The sequence below is a fragment of the Urocitellus parryii genome, unplaced genomic scaffold (genome assembly GCF_045843805.1).
Source record: "Urocitellus parryii isolate mUroPar1 unplaced genomic scaffold, mUroPar1.hap1 Scaffold_2471, whole genome shotgun sequence".
In the NCBI taxonomy this organism is placed as follows: Eukaryota; Metazoa; Chordata; class Mammalia; order Rodentia; family Sciuridae; genus Urocitellus; species Urocitellus parryii.
In genome coordinates, this window is record NW_027552460.1 from 66,185 (window position 1) to 85,525 (window position 19,341).

Genomic DNA, 19,341 nt, shown 5'->3' on the forward strand with positions numbered 1-19,341 from the left:
CAAACTGTAGCATTTCTTGATTCCCATTCATCCCACCCTGCCCTGTTGAATAGGAGAACCCTCTTTGGAAGCTCTCATATGTGGTGATTGACACACAGTCAGTGTGATGTTTTAAACTCAGGAAGTAGGCTATGCACTCAGTGAAAAGAGTTATAAATGTAAACTTTTATCACTTGTCTTGCTGCTGTTGTAATTTATCCCCTGACCTAGTGACGTACAAGAGATCATACCGTTTGTGACTAGCACAAGTATGCTTACTGAAAAATGTAAAAGTGAGAGAAGACTATGTCCTCAATCTCCTAAAACCCCAAAAGACATCATGCAATTGATTCAGGAAGGTAAAATGCCCGGATAAAGTGCATGGATCTTTACTGACTACGTTTGCTTAACAGCATACAGAAGGCCTTAGGCTATCAATCTGGAGCCTCGAGAATAATGATCTCATCACTGTACTGGAAGAGGATCCAGGCTCCTCGAAAATCAACAAGAGGGGCTGTGGCTCAACAGTAGAGTGCTTGCCTTGAACGTGCGAGACCCTGGGTTCGATCCTCAGCACCACATAAAAATAAATAAAGGTATTGTGTCCAAGTACAACTAAAAAATAAATATCTTTTTAAAAAAATCAACAAGAGGGCAACCACTATTGGGGTCCCTTGTTGTGGCTATAGGAGTTACATTTCTGTTCTTCATACTTGAATAAATCCTACTTTTTCATTCTTTAAAAAAAATTAACTGGGACATAGTACCAGAGGGAGGCCAGCACCCATGCAGAGATCCACTTAGGAAACACCAGAACTTCATGGGGTTAATAAAAGAAACAAAACAGTTAGAGACACAAGGAGACTTAAAAAAAAGAAAGAAACAATGAAAAGGGACTGATACACAAGAGAAAACCATCCTGTCCAAAAGAAATGCTTCTAGACCAATAAGTGTAAACCCCAATCCCTGAAGGCAATTTCAAAAGCTCCAGAACAGAAAAGTCTGCCTAAAGGCAGGTCACAGGATACCTGCTCTACTTTCCCTTTCTGTAACCTACTAGAAGACTCATACTGAATTTTTTCCACAAACAACTGATAGGGATTAACTGAGTGGTAACTGAATTGGCAGGGCATAGCTGGAGAAGATGGGGATTGGAAGCGTGGCTATGAGGTACACATTTTGTATCTGGAGAGTAAGTAGAGTCTCCCTCTCTCTGATCACCATGCGAACTTCATCCATCTGCTACATTCTTAGGCCAAGGTCTTCTGCCTCACCTTGAGTCCTGAGGAATGGAGCCTGCTGTCTATGGATTGAGACCTCTGAAACCCTGAGCCCTCTAATAAACCTTTCCTCCTCTACAATTGTGCTGGTTGGGTCTTTTAGTCAGAGTGGCAAAATAGATGACTAAAACACATGCATTCACAAAAATATAGATTTGCCATTTGACCCAATTAGAAATCCAAAACTTACACACTAACATTTATATAGCACAGTTTTATAAAAGAAATTGTATATAATAACCACATATCAATATAAGTTCTGAATTAATATTAGCATTTGCTAAAATGTACTAATTAAGCTAGAAGCAGTGATACAGGCCTGTATTCCAGTGACTCAGGAAAATGAAACATTAGGATCCTAAGTTCAAGGCAGGCTTTGGCAACTTATCATGACTCTCAACTCTCATGGCAACTTAGGAAGACCCTGTCACAAAATAAAAATAAAAAATACATATACGTGGCAGAATATGTAGCTCAGTTGGTAGAGTGTTTGAACATGAACAAGGCCCTTAGTTCAATCCCCAGCACCACCAAAAAATAAACAAAATAAAAAATATAAAGGACTGGAGATGTACTTCAGTGGAAAAGTGCCTCTGGTTTCTAGCACCAGGAAAAAGACAAAAAAAAACAAACAAAAGGGCTGGAGATGTAGCTCACTGGTAAACTGTCCATGGGTTCAATCCCTAGCATCTAAATAAATAATTAATTAAATGGACTAAATTAATAAGTTCCATACATGATCAATTTCTAGGGTACAAATACATATACCTGAATCTGAAACAAAAGGAAAATATTTTGTCTGCTATAATATTAGAAAAATAGCTACACACAAAGTAGAAGAAAAATAGTTCAGCATTGTTTATTTGTTTGTTTTTCAGTACTAGGGATTAACCAATGGCCTTGAGCATGCTGGGCAAATGCTCTACACCTGAACTACATCCCAGCCTTTAAGCCTCATTTTAACTGCATAGTTGCTTCAATATCCTACACTCATGGTACCAATTGTGGCAATATGTCTCATATTGGGTTATAGATGCTATCACACAATGAATGACAAATTAAAATTAAATTAAACCTTTGGCAGTTATACATTTTACTGTGTTGGAAAAAATATACTGAGTCCTGGGCATGAAAATAAACAGTCAAGACTAATCAGCTCTGTCAACAGGGCAATAAGTTTACTTCCATGCCCAGAAGGGCCCACAGCCATCTAAACCAATGCAGGGGTCCCTGGCAGGCAGTCAGCTTGGCTTTTCTTTCTGACACAAGGGGACTGGGTCCTTGCCTATAGGTCAGAGGGGACCTCATTGGCTTTGGGAGAACAGCTATGAAGGAAAAGGGGTACTGGACCACTACTCATTGGTTGGAGCCAACTTCACTATTTCCTATTGGGTTATTTAAAGAAATATATCCTCTACTTGTCCCCACCTCTCTTGTGGTGTTCCCTTGTGGTGGGACAGGCCCTCTGGGTTGAGTGCCTTTTGACAGGAACACAGCTTTTCTCAGTTGATCAGGCCAGGTCTCCTTCTCACCTCCTGTGTGTCAAGGAGCTGTAAAATTTTACACTGAGGTATTAACTGTTTGTTAATTTCCATTCGGCTCTTCACTCAGGCTGCCTTTCTTATATCCCAGGTCATTTTACATTTAAGGTTAAATACTGTATTTTGAAAATGGACCACCAGGATTGTCAATTTCTCATAACTAGATAAAATGGGACCCAAAAAGCCCCAGAAAAAAATAGTTAATATGGTACTTTGAAAGTTAAAACACTGACATTAAAGATGAAAACTTATTATAAAAAGTCAATTAAACAAAAAGACCAGGGACTGGGGTTGTGGCTCAGTGGTAGAGTGCTCACCTAGCACATGTGAGGAACTGGGTTCAATCCTCAGCAACACATAAAAATAGATTTAAAAAATTAAAAAGAAAACATAAAGACCAACACATGTAGACTTATGGAATAGAAGGCAGAAACAAACTGCTACATACACATTTAAATGATTTTTTTTTTTTTTTACTAGAGTGTCAGCACCATTGCATGGAGATAGAACTGTCTTTTAGTTTCAACAAACGGTGAGAAATATGGAAATCCATATACCCAAGAATGGCATTGTCCATTTACCTTATACCATATATAAAAATGAACTCAAAATGAACCAAAGACTTGAATATAAGGACTAAAACCATAAATTCTCATAATAAAGTATCAGACAAAACTTCATGGCTTTGGTTTTGGCAATGATTCCTTGCATATAATACTGATATGCAGGTAGTAAAACTAAAAATGGGAAGGCAGATAACGAGAAGCCACTGGGTGGGCACCATGGCCGGGATCACCACCGTCGAGGCGGTGAAGCACAAGATCCAGGTTCTGCAGCAGCAAGCGGATGATGCCGAGGAGAGGGCTGAGCGCCTCCAGCGGGAAGTTGAGGGAGAAAGGCAGGCCCGGGAACAGGCTGAGGCTGAGGTAGCCTCCTTGAATGTAACGATCCAACTGGTCGAAGAGGAGCTGGACCGTGCTCAGGAGTGCCTTGCTACTGCCCTGCAAAAGCTGGAGGAAGCAGAAAAAGCTGCTGATGAGAGTGAGAGAGGTACAAAGGTTATTGAAAACCGGGCCCTAAAAGATGAAGAAAAGATGGCACTCCAGGAAATCCAACTCAAAGAAGCTAAGCACATTGCAGAAAAAGCAGATAGGAAGTATGAAGAGGTGGCTCGCAAGTTAGTGATTATTGAAGGAGACTTGGAATGCACAGAGGAGCTGAGCTGGCAGAGTCCCGTTGCAGAGAGACAGATGAGCAGATCAGACTGATGGACCAGAACCTGAAGTGTCTGAATGCTACTGAAGAAAAGTCCTCTCAAAAAGAAGACAAATATGAGGAAGAAATAAAGATTCTCACTGATAAACTCAAGGAGACAGAGACCCACGCTGAGATCGGTAGCCAAACTACAAAAGACAATTGATGATTTGGAAGATAAGCTGAAATGCACCAAAGAGGAGCACCTCTGTACACAAAGGATGCTGGACCAGACTCTGCTTGACCTGAATGAGATGTAGAGCTCCCCAGTCCCGCCCTGCTGCTGCTCCTCCCTCTGACCCTGACTCCACCTGAGGCCAGCCAGCCCGAAGCTGACCTTGAAACTGAGGGCTGATCTTTAACTGGAAGGCTGCTTTCTCCTTTCAACACCCCCTGGACCCCCTACCCCCTTGTCTTTTTCACCAAACTGTCTCTGCTTCTTCCCAGACATTCCAGCTGGGCTAGAGGCAGAGCACCTTTGGGAACAGCATTTAAGGGAATGTGAGCACAACACACAAAGTATCTTTAAAAGCATGTTGTGATGTACATATTTTGTAAATTACTTTTTTTGTTGTTACAGTAACCATTTGTAAAACATTCCAAATAATTTCATAGCTCTGAAGCAGCAATCTAATTCCCTTTTCACTTTTGGAAGGTAACTTTCCAGCCTAATCCCTATTGCCCTCTCCATAGAGGAGGAAAAGAGGAATAGGCCTGCCTTACTGAGAGCCAAACAGAGCCCAGGGAAAGACTCTACTATGGCAACCCTCATTGCTGTGTGCAAAGTACTAGCCAAACCAGAAAGGTGATTCCAAGAGGAGTTAGCCAAAAAACAAAAACCTTACTATTCAGGTTTTGTTTTATTTTTAGCTTTAAGATATCTTTAGACAACTGTATTCTTATTTTTTACTTTTTTTCATCAGAAATGACCAAATTAGCATGGTGAGACCTCTGAGACTTTTTGTTTTTCTGGTGCTGGGGATTGAACCCAGGGCCTCGTGCTTCTTTGGCAAATGTTCTAACACTGAGCCATATTCTTAGCCCTGAGACCAAATTTTTCTCCCATCTCTACCCATTTCCCAAGTGTTCACAGAATGGATCATGGGCCCCTTAATCTTGCGTGACCACTTAATTGTTCTCCTGCTTGCTTGAAAAAAAAAAAAAGAAAGAAAATTATGTTTTGGCCACTGATTTAGCCATATGAACTCATCTCATCACCCTTTTCTAGGTCTGAAGCTGCTGTATCTAAAAGTGCCATCTCATTGTGCTTTGTATCAGTCGGTGCTGGAGAATCTTGAATAGCTTATGTACACAACTTTTTAAATTTTATATTATTTTCAAACTGTATCTTTGGGGTGGGGTACCTGGCCACCTCGTCTGGCTGTGAGAGTCCTGCAGTCTGGGCTGGCAGTGTGCTGATCTTTCAAAGTTTCTTTCCCAGCCCAATCCCCACATTTTTGGGTGAGGTTTTGTGAGGTCTGTTAGGTGTACATCCTGCAGCTTATTGGCTTAAAATGTATTCTCCTTTGTTGTGGTCTCTTTGGGGCCAGTTGGGAGAAAGACAAACAATAGCGCAACTGTTTTGATACTGAATATTGACAAGTGTCTTTTTGAAATAAAGAACTAGTCCCTCTAAAAAAAAAAAAAAAAACTAAAAATGATCCAGTTTGACATCAAAATGTCTCACTTTTGTGAATCAATGGTTATAACAGAACGAAAAGACAACTTATAAAATGGGAGGAAATATTTCTAATTATATATCTGACAAACTCTGAAAATACAAAGACATAAACAACTTTTACAAATAAACAACAACAAAATACTGTGATTTTTAAAAAGGACATACAAAAAAAAAGAATCACAAAAAAAAATTTAACACGACACAGGACATGAATACATGTTTCTCAAAAAAAGATACACCCAAGGTCAACAGGCACATGAGAAGAGACTCAATATAAAGAATACTAAAATCATTTTAAGGAAAATTCAAAACAAAATGACAATGAGATCTTGCCTCACACACATCATGGTGCCTCGTACACACAAGTACACTAATAAAAAAAAAAAAGGAGAGAGAGAGAGGGAGGGAGGGAGGAAGGAGAGAAGAAAAACATAACAATTGTTCATAAAAATTGGAGAAATTAGAATTCTATCTTATTTTTATTTTTGTACTGTGGATTAAACTCAGGGTGCTTTACCACAGAGCTACATCGCAAGCCCTGTTTATTTTTAATTTACAGACAGGGTCTCCCTAAGTTGCTCACACTGGGCTGTCTCAACCTTCCTCATTGTTGCCATCCACCTCACCTGACTGAGACATTGGAATTCTTGTGCATAGGTGCTATGAATGAAAAATGGTGCAGCTCTTATGGAAAACAATATGTTGGCCAATTTTTGTAATTTTAGATTGTTTTGGCTTCATTTTAAATTTAAGTTAATTTGGCCCATACCAGAAATAGGGCTTAGATACCCTTAGCACAGTTTTCAATTCTCTTCCCTTCCCAGTTTTTACTGAAATTTACATTATACAACCATTTCCTAGTAACCATCTGTTTAAAGAACACTCCAATACAACCTACTTGACTCATCCACACATAGCCTTGTATACCTTAAACAATTACAGATTCACTCAGGAAATCTGCCTCTGTTAAACCAGGGACCTAACTAAAATAAAGACTTTGGATTTAGGCCTCTGTCTATTTCTGTTGCTCCCCATGGGATGGTTGAGCATGCATGTCCCAGAAAACTGCACTCATCTTGATGCTCCTGCAAGAGGTGCAGCTTTCCTTAGGATTTCAAAGTCATAAAAACTATTCTTTTCACTTCGTGTGTGTTTTCTGTGTGTGCATATGTATTTTGTGTGTGTGTGTGTGTGCATGTGTATTGTGTGTGTGTGTGTTGATGCTTTGTCCTCAGTCTTTTTTTTTTCCCCTCTTCAGTGTCCTGCCCAACTGAAATAACACTTTCAAATTCTCCTCATTTCCAGGGCTCTACTACAAGAGTGGCTATCCTGGTAGAAATGCGTTCCCATCTCTGGGGACTTGCTGCCAACTATTTGTCTGCAGTGGCCCTGCAACTTCTACCCATTCTCTTGTTTTATCCCCTCACCTATCCCCCTATATGCCAACACCTGGTGTGCAGTGGCAAGGTCTTCAGTTAAAAAGGCAGGACTATTTCATTGTCACCTCTTCCAGAAGTCTTTAGGAAAATAAAGAAATGTAAATGTGCATCCCTGGTCCTTAGTCTCTCTTCAGTACTAAGAACTTCCAATGATCTTAGCAAATGATTCAGCTATCATTGCACACTGGGGGTTGCTGCAAACCCAAATTTGGTCAAGAGGGTGGTCCTAGAAGAGGACATGGCTGCATAAAAAGGACCACCAAAAATGCTCAAACAGGCACCACTAAACAACAGGAATTGGCTAAGGAAACATCCAAAGACAAGGGGAAAAATTTGTTTAGCTGCCTAAAAATATAAAACATTCTAAAGACTTACTTAAAAGTTGAGGAAGTTGAGGTCTTGCTGGTGGGGGAGATGTCTCAAGGAAAGGCTGCTGCCCAGGGTCACCAGGTCCCATCTCCATCTTTGCCTGGCGTGGTGGCACACACCTGTAATCTCAACAAATTGGGAGGCTGAGGCAGGATGATTGTGAGTTCAAAGCCAGACTCAGACTCAGAAATAGCTAGGTTCCAAGCAACTCAGCAAGACCCTGTCTCTAAATAAAATACAAAACAGGGCTGCGGATGTGACTCAGTGGTTGAGTGCCCCTGAGTTCAATCCCTGGTACCAAAAAGAACCTCTAATCTATCTATCTATCTATCTATCTATCTTTCTTTCTTTCTTTCTTTTCTTTCTTTTTCTTTCTTTCTCTCTTTCTATCTTTCTTTCTTTATTTTTGTGCTGGGAATTGAACTCAGGAGTACTTAATCACTGAACCACATCCTCCAGCCCTTTTTTCATATTGTATTTTGAGATAGGGTCTTGCTAAATTCCTTAGGCCCTGTCTAAATTGCTGAGACTGGCCTTGAACTCGAATTCTCCTGCCTCAGCCACCCAAACTGCTGGGATTACAGTCCTGCACCACTGTGCCCAGCTATAGCCTCCAATCTTAAAGAGGTAACTAAATTTAATAGAGAAAAATGGCTACGCCTGCCTTTCCTAAATTTACTATAATCATAATAGTCACTGATTAAAAATATTTTGTTAGTCCAACATTGTGAATAATATATTAAGATTGAAATAAGTTTTGGCACTTACAAATTACCTTGATAAAATTGGATTCACTAAATACTCCAGAACTCTTTTTTGTTGTTGTTGTTGCTTTTGGTGGTGCTTAGTATTAGAACCTAGGGCCTTGTACATGTGAGGCAAGCACTCTACCAACTGAACTATATCCCCAACACTCATATCATATAGTTCAATTTTCCTACTTGTATGAAGTCAAAGCAGGGCTTTTGAGTAAAAAATTAATTATACAAAGCTTAATTAATAAGTAGATTATATCAGCTGGTTCTACATTTGACTAACCAAGTTCATCTCTTTTAAAGACGAAACAAATAAATACATAAGTAAAGGAAATAAAAGGTGCTTCATGATGCTTTACTACGACTTAATGCTTTGTTTCCATCTATCAAAGACTTCCTAACTAAAATTCAGTATTATTAAAATTGCTGGCTACATCTGTTCTATCACTAATAAATATACTGTACGATAGATTTGGATAAACTATTTCGTTCAGTGATTATTCCTGCAGCTTTGAAGCTGCATGGTGCCTCTATCTCCAAAGGGATACAACTCACCTTTTCTAGGCTATATAGATATGATATAAGAGCACCTTTGTTGTTACCCACAACCTCAGCATATAAGATCTTGATAACATAGACCTTTTTCCAGGAACCCAGGCATGACATCTGTTATGGTTAGGGTTAGAATTAGAATTAGGTTTAGGTTCAGGGTTAGGGTTAGGATTAGGGTGTGAGACACTGCAAGAAGGTTCAGAGGAGAAATCACTGGACTGTGAGAGTTATAACCCAATTGGTGAATTAATCCCCTGATAGGGATTAACTGAGTGATAACTGAAGTGGTAGAGTGAAGGAGGAGGGAAATGGGGTTGTGACTTTGGGGTATATATTTGAACATGGCAAGGGGAGTCTCTCTAGGCTTACTGATCATGATGTGAGCTGCTTCCCTCTGCCACACTCTTCTGCCATGATGTTCTGCCTCATCCCGAGCCCCAAGGAGTAGAGCCAGCCTTCTATGCTTTGAGCCTTTTCCTCTTCTACAGTTGTTCATGTCGGGTTCTTTTAGTTGCAGCATCAGAAAAGCTATGTCACATTAAGGGTTCTCTCTTCTATGATGATTTATCTGAAATACTCATTAAGTAAGCATATATATACATACACACACACACACACACACACACACACACACACACACACAAATATATATCCCCAATGTCTTTTCTTAGCACTTTTTGGCCACTGGTTACAACATATTCTGGTCTTCATTTACATATTTTACTTATGAATTAAAATCAATAGGCATTCCAATTGATTTGGTCAAGAGGGTGGTCCTAGAAGAGGACATGAATGCATAAAAAGGACCACCAGAAATGCTCAAACAGGTACCACTTAAACAATAGGAATTGGCTAAGGAAACATAAAAAAAAATGATTCCACACAATGCAAAAAAAAAAAAAAAAAAGAGAGAGAGAAAAGAAACAAACAACAACAAAATCCCGAAACCTCTGTCAAAATAAAAGCTTAGGCAATGAAATAACTCTGGACCACCCATAATGGCCAATAGTTGCCTTGGGGCTTCCTACGCAAGAACTTGCTCCTTGGTCTCATGCTAAACACCATCAAAACAATAATGACAGGTTGACTACTGGGTTCTCATGGATATAAATACTTGTCATGGTTAATGTGGATTATAATCTTGATGGGGTTGAGACATGCCTAGGAAACATGAGGAAATCTATAAAGGTTTTGTCTCTCATCACTCCAATAATTCCTTAATGAAAGGTCAAAGCATCCCAGGGACCATTGTATGAACCATGTCTTTCCTGTATTCTGATGTCTGATATCTCTGCTTGGGCTGACCTTGGAGGATTGTCCCTTTCCAGGGCTAAGCAGTTCCCAGAGAAAGTAAACAACTGGCCTGTAATAGTGGATGTCATATCACAGCAACCACTGCAGACCTACAACTCCAGCTACCTCCTTTATTGACTTCTCACACTATGGGCCACTGTTCACCTACCTGACGCCCCTAGGTCCAGGTATCACCAACCTAGCCCTTATGCCCTGGAGCCTGCTGAAATTACTAAATCTAAGGAATCTGAATCCTTCTTACTCGGCTTTGCCCATTCCTTTCCTTCCAGATGAAAATAAAAGCTCTTGCCTCTCCATTCGAGTTGTGGATGACCTTAGTGGTTGCCCATCTGCTCCCTCACTGGGTGGCATGTCCTTTCTTCTTGAGATCTGTGACAATAAAAAAGATTTTCAATGGCAATAATCTCCTCATTCCTTGGAATCATCATTCTTAAAAAGTAATAAAATCTATATTTCAGAAAAAGTGGTGCAAAGGAAGAGGGTGCTTTAGCATCACAGTGGGATGGTATGTTCCAAGACTTTTCTTACGAATATTGCAAGCAGGTACCAGCAGATTGTGGCATATTCTCAGGCTGTTGCACTTTTGCACTGTGTTACACTTTTGCATTGTGACACTGTCTGGGTGTTGCTGTGGATTTCCACTGAAAATTCAGAAGTTGAAACTTGAGTCCTCCACAAGTTCAGATCTAAGCTGTGTGACTTGCCTAGATCCAGATTCAAACTCCTGGGGGCACCCCTTTGTTATACTGACAAGGTCAACTTATAAAAGACTCTTCTTTAGGGCTTCAGGTGTGATTTTTCTCAACTGTTAAGGACAGGATTGGTGTGTACACAGGATGCACTGAGAAGTGATGGGATAAACTACTGCACTGCTATTTTGGACTCATCTCAGTCTGTCCTATGGAGTGGAAAGAGAGCCCTCTCGGGAGATTCTCCTGTGTTGTGATCAACACAGAGTCACTATAATGGTGTTAGGTAGCAGGTAGATTTGAGCAGTGGGACCAAGAAGTTTAAAAGTTAAATTTCAGCCAGGTGTCCTGGAGCATGCCTATAATCCCAAGGACTCAGGAGGCCTTGGCTGGAGGATTGCAAGTTCAAGGCCAGCCTCAGCAACTTAGTGAGACTCTAAGCAAATTTGAGACCCAGTCTCAAATGCTAAGGATGTACCTAAGTGGTTAAACACCCCTGGGTTCAATCCCTGGTCCCAAAGACAAAAAAAAAAAAAAAAAGTTAATTTCTTACATTGAGACTACTTGCTAACTCTCAGCCTTTAAGAATCTCATACAAGGCCATTAAGATCCAGCTTTGGGTTAAAAAGATAGCAATGTATCACAACCCATGACTACATGTTATCTTCAGGGTTATTCTTTCTTCTTAGGGCTCAGGAGTTCAGATTCTTTTTTGGATCTGTACCTCCACTGATCAAAAGAATACAAGTTACCCTTATCAGGATAGGACCCAGATGAAAGAGGGCCTTTGTGACCTTTATGCAAAGATCCCTCAGGATGTCACACAGCTGATTCAGGAACATAAAATTCCCAAATAATATGCATGAACCTCAGTTGTATACTCTGCCTTTCCAGAAAAACAAGGAACTTATGTAAGGACCTGGAGGTTCAAAACACTCTTAAGGCCCCTGTCTCTCTTGGAAGTAGATCCAGGCCCCTCACAGCTGAACTGGAACAAACTATAAAAGAGGCCACCACCTATGCCCAGAGCCACTTGGGCCAACCAGAACACAAAGAAACAAACACAAAAGGATTGAGGACTTAAACACACACACACACACACACACACACACACACACACATTGTAAAGAAATTAATACTTCAAACAAAAGACAAGGAGGGGCTGTTAGAGTTCTCTCAGCAAACACTACTTCGAAAAGTAATATTGAAAAGGCAGAGAACAAACATGCTGCCTATACGCAGTACAGTGGGCACCTGCCCTACCCCACTTTTCTTGTAACCACTTAGAATGTCCATACTGAGTTTCAGCAAAGACAACTACTATGGTTTCAGGCAGCTACAAGTATAAGATACAGAGGAAAAGGGGATAAGATGGAGGCGGTCAGGGGGGTAAGAAAAGACAAGATCCTCTACATAGAAGGGGAAAAAATAAAAGGTAATAAAAAAATTACATTGGGGAATGGGGTTGTAGCTCAGTAGTAGAGTGCTTGCTTCGCATGCATGAGGCACAGAGGTTCGATCCTCAGCACCACATAAAAACAAATAAGTATAATAAAGATATGTGTCCTCTGCAACTAAAAAAAATATTTTAAAAAATTACATTGGTAAATATTATGGTTTGGATGTCAGTTATCCCCAAAAGCTCATGTGTGAGATAATACAAGAAGGTTTAGAGGAGAAATGATTGTGTAATGAGAGCCTTAACCTAATCAGTGAATTAATCCCCTGATAGGGATTAACTGAGTAGTAACTGAAGATGGGTATGGAGCAGCTGCAGGAGGTGGGTCATTGGGGGTGCACCTTTGGGGCATACATTTTGTATCTAGTTAGTGGAGTCTCTCTCCCTCTCTCTGCTTTCCAATCATCATGTGAGCTGCTTCCCTCTACCACAATCTTCTGACATTATGTCCTGCTTCACCCCAAGGCCTGAGGAATAGAGCTGGCTGACTATGGATTGAAAACTCTGAAACTGTGAGCCCCCCAAATAAACTTTTTCTCCTCTAAAGTTGTTCTTGGGGCTGGAGTTGTAGCTCAGTGGTAGAGCACTTGCCTAGCATGAGTGAGGCAGTAGGTTCGATCCTCAGCATCACATAAAAATAAATAATAAAAAGATATTGTGTCCATGTACAACTAAAAAATATTAAATAAATAAATAAACAAATAAAGTTGATATTGTCAGATCTTTCAGTCAGAGCAGCAAAAACAAAACAAAACAAAACAAAAAAAAACTGACTAAACCAGAAATTGGTAACTGAGAGTGGAGTCATTGCTGGGCCTAACCTGACCATATGGTTCAGAAGCTTTTGGAGCTTTTTGAAATTGGTGGGAGGAATTTTGAGATACTTAGCAGTGCAATCTGGAAATGTTTTAGCGGAACTTAATGGCCAGTTCTGCTGGGAGCTCAGAAGACCAGAATGGCAATAGAACTGAGCACGATAAAGTCTGGGCTCATGAGGTTTTAGAAGAAAAGGAGAATATTCTTGGCAATTGTACTACAGGCCATTTGTGTAACATTCTGGCTGAGGCATTGTCTGCATTTTGCTCATGTCCTGTGACTTTCTGTGAGGCTGATTTTAAAAGTGATGGACTCCTTTATCTGGTGGAAGAAATGTCTAGGCAGCATAGCATTCAGGCGGTGGCATGGATATTGCTGGTAGTTTTTAGCCAAATTTATTTTGATAATTAGGAGCAGAAAGCAGAGCAAAAAGATTTGACTTTAAGGGCCAGGGTAAAACTGAGGCTAAGGAAGTTGTAGTTGTTATAAAGACATTGTTGACCCTAAAGTGCAACATCCGCTGACCAAACCTGCAGGAATGAAGCCAAGACAAGCCAATTAGAAAGGCTACTTGGAATGTCATCAACAGGGCCACAGGGTTGAAGCTATATAAGCCCTTTGGACAGAACATCACCAGGTACCCCAGTCAATTAAACATAAAGACAGGAGCTGAGATTGTGGCTTATTGGTAGACTGCTTGCCTCACATGCGTGAAGCACTGGGTTCTTTCCTCAGCAACACATAAAAATAAAGATATTGTGTCCACTTATTTAAAACAAATTCTAAAAAAAAAAAAAAAAAAAAGAATGATACCAGATGATACATGTCCAGACACCTATAGACCTCAAGAATGGCAGAAAATCTTTCAAGTGGTATTATGTACACTTGAATGTTTCACCTAACTGCTACAAAACATAAGTGAGTATTCAGTAATAAATTAGAATGAATTAAAATGGTCCAAATTATATTGTTACATTGTGAGCATGTATATGAAAAAGGAATCCCAATATTATATAACTCTAATGCACCAATAAAAAGTCTTTTAAAGGCCTATTAACCATGTGTCTAAACATTTAAAAGTAATAAATTAACTGTTTTAGTGAGCTTTTTTGCTACTGTGACTAAATGACCTGACCACAACTGTAGAGGAGGAAAATTTATTTTATGGCTCAGTTTCAGAGGTCTTAGTCCATAGAAGGCTGGCTCCATTCCTTAGGGTCGCAGAACAGCATGGTGGAAGAGTGTGGTGGAGAGAAGCAACTCACATCATGATCAGAAAACAGACAGGTCTCTACTTGCCAGAGACAAATGTATACCCTCAAACCTATGCCTCCAAGGCCACCCTACCAGCCTTCAATTAACACTCTGTTAATCCCTATTGGGGGGGGGGATTAATGCACTAATTGGATTAAGGCTCTCACAACTAATCATTTCTTCTCTGAACTTTCTTGCATTGTCTCACACATGAGCTTTGGGGGGCACACCTCATATCCAAACCATAACATTAACAAATTGTTTAAAAAAAAAAAGAAAAGAAAGAAAAAGAATGTAGTACTGTTACATGCTACACTGTAAATGAACCTCGGAAACATTATGCAATGGAAAATAGTTACAAAAAGGCCACATACTGATTCTGTTTATACAAAATGTCCAAAATACCCAAACACATAGACAAAGTAGATGAGTGGTTACCAAGCAATGAATGAACGGGATGATTGGGACTAACTGATAATAGGTACACAGTATCATTTTGGTGAAAGAAGTGTTCTACAACTGGATAGTGTTGATGGCTACATGGCCAGGTGGGTGTGCTGGGAACCACTGAAGTGTACACTTGGCAATAAACTGGTATAAAAATAAGGGAGTTCACTAGGTGCAGGTGAATACACCTGTAATCCCAGCAACTTGGGGATCTGAGAGGAGGAATGCAAGTTCAAGGCCAGCCTCAGCAATTTAGTAAGACCCTAAGCAACTTAGTGAGACTCTGTCTCAATAAATAAATAAATAAATAATAAGCATTTTTAAGAGCTAAGGAAGGGCACTCTGGTGCCTGTAATCCCAGTAGCAGACGCAGGAAGAGTTCAAAAAGCCAGCCTCAGGAACTCAGCAACATGTTAAGCAACTCAGTGAGACCCTGTCTCTAAATAAAAGACAAAAAAGGGCGGGATGTGACTCAGTGGTCAGGTGCCTCTGGGTTAAACTTAAAAAAAAAAAAAAAAAAAAGGAGCTCATTCTAAGTACAATAGTTAAATAATTAAAGTATAATACTTATTTTTTATTTTATGTTTCTGTCATAGGGGAGATGGGTATTGAACCTAGGATGCACTAACAGTGAGGTATATCCCCAGCCCTTTTTACTTTTTATTTTGAGATAGGATCTCATTATGTAGCTTAGGGCCTCAGGAAGTGCTGAGGCTGGCCTTGAATTTGTAATCCTCTAGTCTTGTCACCGGGATGACAGATGTACCCTTCTGTGCCTGGCTCCAAAGCTTATTTGCTATATTCCTTCTTAAGTAATAAGACCATTCTTCCTTATCTCATTTGTGTTCGGGTTTCTGGGATCTTTTGAGTGCACCCTTGTTTTCTAAACTGCATTGCTTAGAAACCATTTAAAATTTAATTTAAGTACCCCACAAATTAGTCTTTGCACCATTGAAGCAGCATGACTGGCTGCCTCCTTGGCTATGTTGTTAACAGAAACTCTAACCCTAAGCCTGGGACCCTTCATACCCACTATGCTCTGGGAAATAGAAAGAGCAACCCACACTTTTCATGGCTACTTAGGCAAAATATGTACCCTCTGATAGACCATAAGAGGAATAGAGGGTGGCTTCCCCTGGCCTTAGACTTTTGTTAGATGTCATAATACTACCTAGCCACCTGGGGCCACAGAAAATATGCTTACCAGAAAATCCTTTGGGATTAACTGAGTGAATAGTAATTGTAGTTCACATACTATGTGAAAAGCCATAGGCCCACAGGTCAGGCTGCAGCACATGTGAAATTACACTCATTTGAACCTAAACTTCCATCAAGACCACAAAACAACAAAACACACATACAAACTCTAATGGTGGTGGTCCACTTTAAAAGGCTTTGCCTATAGCACCAGCTGCACTGCTATTGCAACTTATTTTTTAAAAGGACATGTTTCACTCCCTTTTCTTCCCTAATATCTCTTCCTTCCTAATCTCAAGAGGAAAAGGGTTAACTTTCTTCCCCATCCTAGAAAGAATTACTTGTGGGCTAGGGTTGTGGCTCAGAGGTAGAGTGTTCCGTAGGCTTGAGGGACTGGGTTCTATCCTCAGCACCACATAAAAATAAATATTGTCTCCACCTATAACTAAAAAATAAAGATTCTTTTTTTTTTTTTGTATAAAGAATTACTTATTTGGGGGCACACACCCACCACAGAAACAAAGTAATCCAAACTTTGGGGCTACCACCAGAAGACCTCAGAAATGACTATCTCCAAAATTAACAAGTCAATTAAAACTCTTTGGACAGAAAACATTTTAAATTTAGCCTTTGAATCATCTCTTCAAAAGCCCTCTTGCACAGAATCACAGCCTCTGGGACAAAAGTCCTCTGTGTTTCTCATTTGCTAGCAAAGCAATAAAACTTCCTTTTCCTTTTTCTCAAAATGATGTCCTAGCTATTGGATTGGCATCAGGATAAGGATTAAGCTTTCAGTAACAAAATCACTCTAGTGGGCAATTACATGGTATTTCATTAACTATTGATCATATTCGCTTAGATTTATAAATTGGAACTCTTGTGCACAGGTGATGTGAAAAATGGTTCGGCTCCTATGGCAAACAATTTGGTGAATTCTTAGAATTTTAGATGGTTTTGGCTTCTATTTTAAATTTAAGTTGACCTTTCCCATACTAGAAGCAGGGCTTACATGCCCTTAACACAGTTTCCATTTCTCCTATCCTCTTAGTTCTTCAACAAGACCATTCCAAAAATCTACCTTATAGACCATCTCCTAATAATCGTCTCCATTTGCTACAGTTCAATACAACCTATTTGACTCATCCAGTCATGTTCACATCCCACAAGAACTCTGCAGATGTGCCAAAGAAACTCCTACTCAAGTCACTGTAGCCTCCAGGGAGCTCCTGTCTACTTACTATGATTTACCAATCTTAGCTCCACTCAGGAAACTTGCCTGAATTAAAAATCATGAACTTCAACAAATGTTTTGGCCTTAGGTCAATCTCTGTCTCTCTTGTACCTCACCTTCTTTTCGAGTGTGCATGTCCCACAAGAATGCACTCTTACTGATGGTCCTGCAAGGTCTGCTGCCCTCTTCTCTTTAGGATTTCAAAATAATAAAATAATAAAACAATAAAAACTGCTCCTTCACGTTTGTGTTTGAGTCTGTGTGATTATGCTGCCTCCTCAGTGTGTTGCCTCATTGAAACATCCCAATCAAATTCACCTCCTGTCCAGGGTTCTCCTACAGAGTGGCTATCTTGGCAAAAATAAACTGGACATGGGTCAGAAATTTCAGGCAACATGTTTTCTCAATTACTAGGGACATGCTGCCATCTATCGGTCTCCAGCGGCACTGCAGCATCCACCCCTTCTTTTGTTTCATTGGCTATTCATCCCCCCCCACAAACAGCCATCCCCCTATGCACAAACACCTGGTGTGAGTGGCAAAAGGCTTAATTTAAAAGCCAGAAAAACCCATTGTCACCCTGCAGAGAAGCGCTTAGCAAAATAAAGAAATGTAAATACGAATCCGTTGTCCTTGGGCTCCTCTCAGAGCTGGAAACTTCTTGCATGCTAGGCAAAAGACTCAGCTGTCATATCCCAACTGGGTGGTCCTAGGAGAGGACGTGGCTGCGTAGGAAGGGGACCCTAAACCACGAGAAATGCTCACTACATGCTCCAGTTAAACACTAGGAATTGACAAAGGAAGCGTCCCAAGACAAAGGGGAAAAGTTTTAGCTGCACAGAAATATAAGCCATTTTAAAGCCTTTACTTAAAAGATGAAGAAGTGGGAGGAAGGGAATGGAGTATGGTGGTAGGAAGGGCTGCTGCTCATTGTCAACAGAACCTTTTCCCATGGCTCTATTCCTCTTCTCAATCAGAAAAAGAAACTTAAAATAAGAACTTCTGTCAGATAAATTCCTAAAACACATTTAAAAATGTTTAAAGGAAAAAAGGCTGTCACTTAAGCCAGTTACAAAGTAAGGAGTAAAATAAGGGGAACTTTTAGTACTTAGGGATCACCACGTATAGAGAACACAATGCAAGGACTAGACTACATAAATTACTTATTAAGTCATAAACACTAAAAAAAAGATAAAAGGCAAAAATTGTGTGGTATACATATATATATAAAGAAGTTCAATATAAACAATATGATAAATTGTTTTCCAGTAGGAACAAATCATAATTAAAATAAAACAAATTAACCTAGTTTGGTCCAAATGAATATTCAAAATTGATGTACTAGATTATATACAAAAGATATATTTATGTAATGTATTTATGTAAGAAAAATGGAAAAACAAAGTGCTGATTGACTGTGTGTCTAAACACTAACTTTTGATAAACTACACCAATTGACAAAAATTCACTGGGCTAATAATACTGGGGCTCCAAATTGGTACACCTGGGATCCCATGAAATTTTAAAATTCTGCAGCTTTCAATCTTCAACAGGTAACTAAATATAATACAGAAAAAAATGGCTATGGCTGCCTTCCCTAAATTTCACTCATAATACTCATAACACTCATAATACTCACTATTCCAAAAATTTCTATATTGGTCATATATGCTCTGACACAAAGAATATACTGAAGTAAGCTTGTGCATCTACAAATTAGCTTGATAAAATGGGATCTCAGGGCTGGGGATGTGGCTCAAGCAGTAGCGCGCTCGCCTGGCATGCGTGCGGCCCGGGTTCGATTCTCAGCACCACATACCAACAAAGATGTTGTGTCCGCTGAGAACTAAAAAATAAATATTAAAAATTCTCATTCTCTCTCTCTCTCTCTCTCTCTCTCTCTCTCACTCTCACTCTCTCTTAAAAAAAAATGGGATCTCATTTACACTGGGCTAAAACAGTTCAACAGCTCTATTAAGTTAATACAGGACATTTGAGCATATAAACATACCTAGCTAATTAAGAAGGAATTGACGCTAGTGTCTGTTTTCTCATTTGACAGGCCAATTTGGTCTTCTTAAATC

The 19,341-nt window shown here is 39.8% G+C and overlaps 1 long non-coding RNA gene and 1 pseudogene across 2 annotated transcripts in view; one reads left to right on the forward strand and one right to left on the reverse strand.

Moving 5' to 3' along the window:
- The window catches only part of LOC144251894 (uncharacterized), a 42,337-nt gene extending 22,996 nt beyond the window's left edge, over positions 1–19,341 (reverse strand). For both annotated transcript variants that reach the window (XR_013342813.1, XR_013342814.1), the window contains exons 1-4: positions 19,269–19,341; positions 10,454–10,533; positions 9,220–9,354; positions 7,550–7,662 (exon numbers count right to left, since the gene is read on the reverse strand). This is a non-coding gene — a long non-coding RNA (uncharacterized LOC144251894). The remainder of the gene's footprint in view (positions 1–7,549; positions 7,663–9,219; positions 9,355–10,453; positions 10,534–19,268) is intronic.
- On the forward strand, positions 3,583–4,355 carry LOC113175448 (uncharacterized; annotated as a pseudogene).